Genomic DNA, 10,086 nt, shown 5'->3' with positions numbered 1-10,086 from the left:
CAGTTACAACGTATAACGTTATATAGTATTACAATATAACGTATAACGTTATATAATATTAGGAATTAACGTATAACGTTCTATAGTATTACGATATAACGTATAACGTTGTATAGTATTAGGATATAACACATAACGTTATATAGTATTACTATGTTAAGTATAACGTTATATAGTATTACGATATAACGTATAACGCTGTATAGCATTACGATATAACGTATAACGTTATATAGTATTACGATGTAACGTATAACACTGTATAGCAATACGATATAACATATAACGTTATATAATATTAGGATATAACGTATAACGTTCTATATTATTACGATGTAACGTATAACGTTGTATAGTATTAGGATATAACACATAACGTTATATAGTATTACTATATAAAGTATAACGTTACGTAGTATACGGTTACAACGTATAACGTTATATAGTATTACGATACAACGTATAACGTCCTATAGTATTACGATGTAACGTATAACGTTGTATAGTATTAGGATAGAACGCATAACGTTGTATAGTAGTACGATATAACGTATAACGTTATATAGTATAATGTTACAACGTATAACGTTATACACTATTAAGATATAACGTATAACGTTAGACAATATTACGATAGAACGTATAACGCTGTATAGCATTACGATATAAAGTATAACGTTATATAGTATTACGATGTAACGTATAACGCTGTATAGCATTACGATATAACATATAACGTTATATAATAATAGGATATAACGTATAACGTTCTATAGTATTACGATGTAACGTATAACGTTGTATAGTATTAGGATATAACGCATAACGTTATATAGTATTACTATATAAAGTATAACGTTACGTAGTATACGGTTACAACGTATAACGTTACATAGTATTAAGATATAACATATAACGTTCTATAGTATTACGATATAACGCATAACGTTGTCTAGTATTGCGATATAAAGCATAACGATATGTAGTATACCTTTAAGACGTATAACGTTATACAGTATTACGACATAACGTATAACGCCATACTATTACGATATAACGTATAATGCTATATAGTATTACGATATAACGTATAACGTTTTATAGTATTACGACATATCGTATAACGTTATACAGTATTACGATATAACGTATAATGTTAAATAATATTACGATATAACGTATAATGTTAAATAATATTACGATATAACGTATAACGTTTTGTAGTATACAGTTACAACGTACAACGTTATATAGTATTACAATATAACGTATAACGTTATATCACATTACGATATAACGTATAACGTTGTATAGTATTTCGATATAACTTCGAACGTTATATATCATTGCGATATAACGTATAACGTCATATACCATTACAATATAACGTATAACGTTATGCAGTATACAGTTACAACGCATAACCTTATATAGTAGTAACGATATAACGTTTAATGTTATATAGTATTACGATATAACGTATAACGTTATATACTATTACGATATAACGTATAACGTTATGCAGAATACCGTTACAACGTATAACGTTATATAGTATGACAATATAACGTATAACGTTATATCACATTACGATATAACGTATAACGTTATGTAGTATGCAGTTACAACGTATAACGTTCTATATTATTACGATATAACGTATAACGTTATATGGTATTACGATATAACGTATAGAGCTATGTAGTATTACGATATAACGTATAGAGCTATATAGTATTACGATATAACGTATAGAGCTATATAGTATTACGATATAACGTATAGAGCTATATAGTATTACGATATAACGTATAACGTTATATAGTATTACGATATAACGTATAACGTTATATGATATTACGATATAACGTATAACGTTCTATAGTATTACGATGTAACGTATAACGATGTATAGTATTAGGATATAACGCATAACGTTATATAGTATTACTATATAAAGTATAACGTTACGTAGTATACGGTTACAACGTATAACATTACATAGTATTAAGATATAACATATAACGTTCTATAGTATTACGATATAACGCATAACGTTGTATAGTATTGCGATATAAAGCATAACGATATGTAGTATACCTTTAAGACGTATAACGTTATACAGTATTACGACATAACGTATAACGCCATACTATTACGATATAACGTATAATGCTATATAGTATTACGATATAACGTATAACGTTTTATAGTATTACGACATATCGTATAACGTTATACAGTATTACGATATAACGTATAATGTTAAATAATATTACGATATAACGTATAATGTTAAATAATATTACGATATAACGTATAACGCTTTGTAGTATACAGTTACAACGTACAACGTTATATAGTATTACAATATAACGTATAACGTTATATCACATTACGATATAACGTATAACGTTGTATAGTATTTCGATATAACTTCGAACGTTATATATCATTGCGATATAACGTATAACGTCATATACCATTACAATATAACGTATAACGTTATGCAGTATACAGTTACAACGCATAACCTTATATAGTAGTAACGATATAACGCTTAATGTTATATAGTATTACGATATAACGTATAACGTTATATACTATTACGATATAACGTATAACGTTATGCAGTATACCGTTACAACGTATAACGTTATATAGTATGACAATATAACGTATAACGTTATATCACATTACGATATAACGTATAACGTTATGTAGTATGCAGTTACTACGCATAACGTTCTATATTATTACGATATAACGTATACAGATATAGTATTACGATATAACGTATAACGTTATATAGTATGACAATATAACGTATAACGTTATATCACATTACGATATAACGTATAACGTTATGTAGTATGCAGTTACTACGCATAACGTTCTATATTATTACGATATAACGTATAACGTTATATAGTATTACGATATAACGTATACAGATATAGTATTACGATATAACGTATAGAGCTATATAGTATTACAATATAACGTATAACGTTATATAGTATTACGATATAACGTATAACGTTAAATAATATTACGATATAACGTATAACGTTATGTAGAATACAGTTACAACGTATAACGTTATATAGTATTACAATATAACGTATAACGTTATATCACATTACGATATAACGTATAACGTTACATAGTATTACGATATAACGTATAACGTTTTATATTATTACGATATAACGTATAACGTCATATACCATTACAATATAACGTAAAACGTTATGTAGTACACCGTTACAACGTATAACGTTATATAGTATTACGACATAACGTATAACGCTATACTATTACGATATAACGTATAATGCTATATAGTATTACGATAGAACGGATAACGTTATGCAGTATATAGTTACAACGCATAACCTTATATAGTATTACGATATAACGTTTAATGTTATATAGTATTACGATATAACGTATAACGTTATATACTATTACGATATAACGTATAACGTTATATACTATTACGATATAACGTATAACGTTATGTAGTATACCGTTACAACGTATAACGTTATATAGTATTACAATATAACGTATAACGTTATATCACATTACGATATAACGTATAATGTTATATCACATTACGATATAACGTATAACGTTATGCAGTATGCAGTTACTACGTATAACGTTCTATATTATTACGAAATAACGTATAACGTTATATAGTATTACGACATAACGTATAGAGCTATATAGTATTACGATATAACGTATAGAGCTATATAGTATTACGATATAACGTATAGAGCTATATAGTATCACGATATAACGTATAACGTTATGTAGTATCCCGTTACAACGTATAACGTTACATACTATTACGATATATCGTATAACGTTATGTAGTATACAGTTGCAACGTATGACGTTATATAGTATTACAATATAACGTATAACGTTATATCACATTACGATATAACGTATAACGTTGTATAGTATTTCGATATAACTTAGAACGTTATATATCATTGCGATATAACGTATAACGTCATATACCATTACAATATAACGTATAACGTTATGTAGTATACAGTTACAACGTATAACGTAATATAGTATTACAATATAACGTATAACGTTATATAACATTACCGTATAACGTATAACGTTATGTAGTATACAACGTATAACGTTACATAGTATTAAGATATAACGTATAACGGTATATAACATTACGACATAATGTATAACGTTATGTAGTATGCAGTTACTACGTATAACGTTACATAGTATTACCATATAACGTATAACGTTGTATAGTATTTCGATATAACGTATAACGTTATATAGTATTACGATATAACGTATAACGTTATATACTATTAGGACATAACGTATAACGCTATACTATTACGATATAACGTATAATGCTATACAGTATTACGATATAACGTATGACGTTATGTAGTATACAGTTACAACGTATAACGTTATATAGTATTACAATATAACGTATGACGTTATATAGTATTACGATATAACGTATAACGTTATATAATATTAGGAAATAACGTATAACGTTCCATAGTATTACGATGTAACGTATAGCGTTGTATAGTATTAGGATATAACGCATAACGTTATATAGTATTACTATATAAAGTATAACGTTACGTAGTATATGGTTACAACGCATAACGTTATATAGTATTACGATATAACGTATAACGCTGTATAGCATTACGATATAACGTATAGCGTTATATAGTATTACGATATAACGTATAACGTTACATATGATTATGATATATCGTATAACGTTATGTAGTATTACGATATAACACATAACGTTATATAGCATTATGTTATAACGTATAACGTTATATAATATTACGATACAACGTATAACGTCCTATAGTATTACGATGTAACGTATAACGTTGTATAGTATTAGGATAGCACGCATAACGTTGTATAGTAGTACGATATAACGTATAACGTTATATAGTATAATGTTACAACGTATAACGTTATACACTATTAAGATATAACGTATAACGTTAGACAATATTACGATAGAACGTATAACGCTGTATAGCATTACGATATAAAGTATAACGTTATATAGTATTACGATGTAACGTATAACGCTGTATAGCATTACGATATAACATATAACGTTATATAATATTAGGATATAACGTATAACGTTCTATAGCATTACGATGTAGCGTATAACGTTTGTATAGTATTAGGATATAACGCATAGCGTTATATAGTAGTACTATATAAAGTATAACGTTACGTAGTATACGGTTACAACGTATAACGTTACATAGTATTAAGATATAACGTATAACGTTCTATAGTATTACGATATAACGCATAACGTTGTATAGTATTGCGATATAAAGTATAACGATATGTAGTATACCTTTAAAACGTATAACGTTATACAGTATTACGACATAACGTATAACGCTATACTATTACGATATAACGTATAATGCTATATAGTATTACGATATAACGTATAACGTTTTGTAGTATACAGTTACAACGTACAACGTTATATAGTATTACAATATAACGTATAACGTTATATCACATTACGATATAACGTATAACGTTGTATAGTATTTCGATATAACTTAGAACGTTATATATCATTGCGATATAACGTATAACGTCATATACCATTACAATAAAACGTAAAACGTTATGTAGTATACCGTTATAACGTATAAAATTATATAGTACTACGACATAACGTATAACGCTATACTATTACGATATAACTTATAATGCTATATAGTATTACGTTAGAACGTATAACGTTATATACTATTACGATATAACGTATAACGTTATATACTATTACGATATAACGTATAACGTTATGTAGTATACCGTTACAACGTATAACGTTATGTAGTATACCGTTACAACGTATAACGTTATATAGTATTACAATATAACGTATAACGTTATGTAGTATGCAGTTACTACGCATAACGTTCTATATTATTACGATATAACGTATAACGTTATATAGTATTACGATATAACGTATAGAGCTATATAGTATTACGATATAACGTATAGAGCTATATAGTATTACGATATAACGTATAACGTTATGTAGTATACCGTTACAACGTATAACGTTACATAGTATTACGATATAACGTATAACGTTATATAATATTATGATATAACGTATAACGTTATGTAGTATACAGTTACAACGTATAACGTTATATAGTATTACAATATAACGTATAACGTTATATCACATTACGATATAACGTATAACGTTATGTAGTATGCAGTTACTACGTATAACGTTCTATATTATTACGATATAACGTATAACGTTATATAGTATTACGATATAACGTATAGAGCTATATAGTATTACGATATAACGTATAGAGCTATATAGTATTACGATATAACGTATAGGGCTATATAGTATTACGATATAACGTATAACGATATGTAGTATTACGATATAACGTATAACGTTAGACAATATTGCGATAGAACGTATAACGCTGTATAGCATTACGATATAACGTATAACGTTATATAGTATTACGATATAACTTATAGCGCTATATAGTATTACGATATAACGTATAACGTTATATAGTATTATGTTATAACGTATAATGTAATACAATATTAAGATATAACGTATAACGTTATATAGTATTAGGATATAACGTATGACGCTGTATAGCATTACGATACAGCGTATAGCGTTATATACTATTACGATATAATGTTATTATAATATTACGATATAACGTTATATAATATTACTATGTAACGTATAACGTTATGTAGTATACCGTTACAACGTATAACGTTATGTAGTATAACGTTACAACGCATAACGTTATATAGTATTACGATATAACGTATAACGTAATATACTATTACTATATAACGTATAACGTTATGTAGTATACCGTTACAACGTATAACGTTACATACTATTACGATATATCGTATAACGTTATGTAGTATACAGTTGCAACGTATGACGTTATATAGTATTACAATATAACGTATAACGTTATATCACATTACGATATAACGTATAACGTTGTATAGTATTTCGATATAAATTAGAACGTTATATATCATTGCGATATAACGTATAACGTCATATACCATTACAATATAACGTATAACGTTATGTAGTATACAGTTACAACGTATAACGTAATATAGTATTACAATATAACGTATAACGTTATATAACATTACCGTATAACGTATAACGTTATGTAGTATACCGTTACAACGTATAACGTTACATAGTATTAAGATATAACGTATAACGGTGTATAACATTACGACATAATGTATAACGTTATGTAGTATGCAGTTACTACGTATAACGTTACATAGTATTACCATATAACGTATAACGTTGTATAGTATTTCGATATAACGTATAACGTTATATAGTATTACGATATAACGTATAACGTTATATACTATTAGGACATAACGTATAACGCTATACTATTACGATATAACGTATAATGCTATACAGTATTACGATATAACGTATGACGTTATGTAGTATACAGTTACAACGTATAACGTTATATAGTATTACGATATAACGTCTAACGTTATATAGTATTACGATATAACGTATAACGTAATATACTATTACTATATAACGTATAACGTTATGTACTATACCGTTACAACGTATAACGTTACATAGTATTACGATATAACGTATAACGTTATATAATATTATGATATAACGTATAACGTTATGCAGTATACCGTTACAACGCATAACGTTATATAGTATTACGATGTAACGTATAACGTTGTATAGCATTAAGATATAACGTAGAACGTTGTATAGTATTACGATATAACGTATAACGTTATGTAGTATACCGTTACAACGTATAACGTTATATAGTATTACGATATAACGTATAACGTTATATAGTATTAGGATATAACTTATAACGTTATATAGTATTACGACATAAAGTATAACGTTACACAGTATTGCGATATAACGTATAATGTTAAATAATATTACGATATAACTTATAACGTTATATAGTATTACGACATAAAGTATAACGTTATACAGTATTGCGATATAACGTATAATGTTAAATAATATTACGATATAACGTATAACGTTATGTAGTATACCGTTACAACGTATAACGTTACATACTATTACGATATATCGTATAACGTTATGTAGTATACAGTTGCAACGTATAACGTTATATAGTATTACAATATAACGTATAACGTTATATCACATTACGACATAACGTATAACGTTGTATAGTATTTCGATATAACTTAGAACGTTATATATCATTGCGGTATAACGTATAACGTCATATACCATTACAATATAACGTATAACGTTATGTAGTATACAGTTACAACGTATAACGTTATATAGTATTACAATATAACGTATAACGTTATATAACATTACGGTATAACGTATAACGTTATGTAGTATACCGTTACAACGTATAACGTTACATAGTATTAAGATATAACGTATAACGGTATATAACATTACGGTATAATGTATAACGTTATGTAGTATGCAGTTACTACGTATAACGTTACATAGTATTACGATATAACGTATAACGTTGTATAGTATTTCGATATAACGTATAACGTTATATAGTATTACGATATAACGTATAACGCTCTACTATTACGATATAACGTATAATGCTATACAGTATTACGATATAACGTATGACGTTATGTAGTATACAGTTACAACGTATAACGTTATATAGTATTACAATATAACGTATAACGTTATATAGTATTACGATATAACGTATAACGTTCTATAGTATTACGATATAACGTATAACATTGTATAGTATTACGACATAACGTATAACGCTACATAGTATGATGATATAACGTATAACGTCATATAGCATTACAATATAACGTATAACGTTATATAATATTAGGAATTAACGTATAACGTTCTATAGTATTACGATATAACGTATAACGTTGTATAGTATTAGGATATAACGCATAACGTTATATAGTATTACTATATAAAGTATAACGTTACGTAGTATACGGTTACAAGGTATAACGTTATATAGTATTACGATATAACGTATAACGTTATATAGTATTACGATATAATGTATAACGCTATATAGCATTACGATATAACGTATAACGTTATATAATATTACGATGTAACGTATAACGTTCTATAGTATTAGGATGTAACGTATAACGTTGTATAGTATTAGGATATAACACATAACGTTATATAGTATTACTATGTTAAGTATAACGTTATATAGTATTACGATATAACGTATAACGCTGTATAGCATTACGATATAACGTATAACGTTATATAGTATTACGATGTAACGTATAACACTGTATAGCAATACGATATAACATATATCGTTATATAATATTAGGATATAACGTATAACGTTCTATATTATTACGATGTAACGTATAACGTTGTATAGTATTAGGATATAACACATAACGTTATATAGTATTACTATATAAAGTATAACGTTACGTAGTATACGGTTACAACGTATAACGTTATATAGTATTACGATACAACGTATAACGTCCTATAGTATTACGATGTAACGTATAACGTTGTATAGTATTAGGATAGAACGCATAACGTTGTATAGTAGTACGATATAACGTATAACGTTATGTAGTATACCGTTACAACGTATAACGTTATATAGTATTACGATATAGCGTATAGCGTTATATACTATTACGATATAATGTTATTATAATATTACGATATAACGTTATATAATATTACTATGTAACGTATAACGTTATGTAGTATACCGTTACAACGTGTAACGTTATGTAGTATAACGTTACAACGCATAACGTTATATAGTATTACGATATAACGTCTAACGTTATATAGTATTACGATATAACGTATAACGTAATATACTATTACTATATAACGTATAACGTTATGTAGTATACCGTTACAACGTATAACGTTACATAGTATTACGATATAACGTATAACGTTATATA

This window comes from Bombus terrestris, chromosome 11, assembly GCF_910591885.1.
Source record: "Bombus terrestris chromosome 11, iyBomTerr1.2, whole genome shotgun sequence".
NCBI lineage: Eukaryota > Metazoa > Arthropoda > Insecta > Hymenoptera > Apidae > Bombus > Bombus terrestris.
This window is presented reverse-complemented; position numbering follows the sequence as displayed.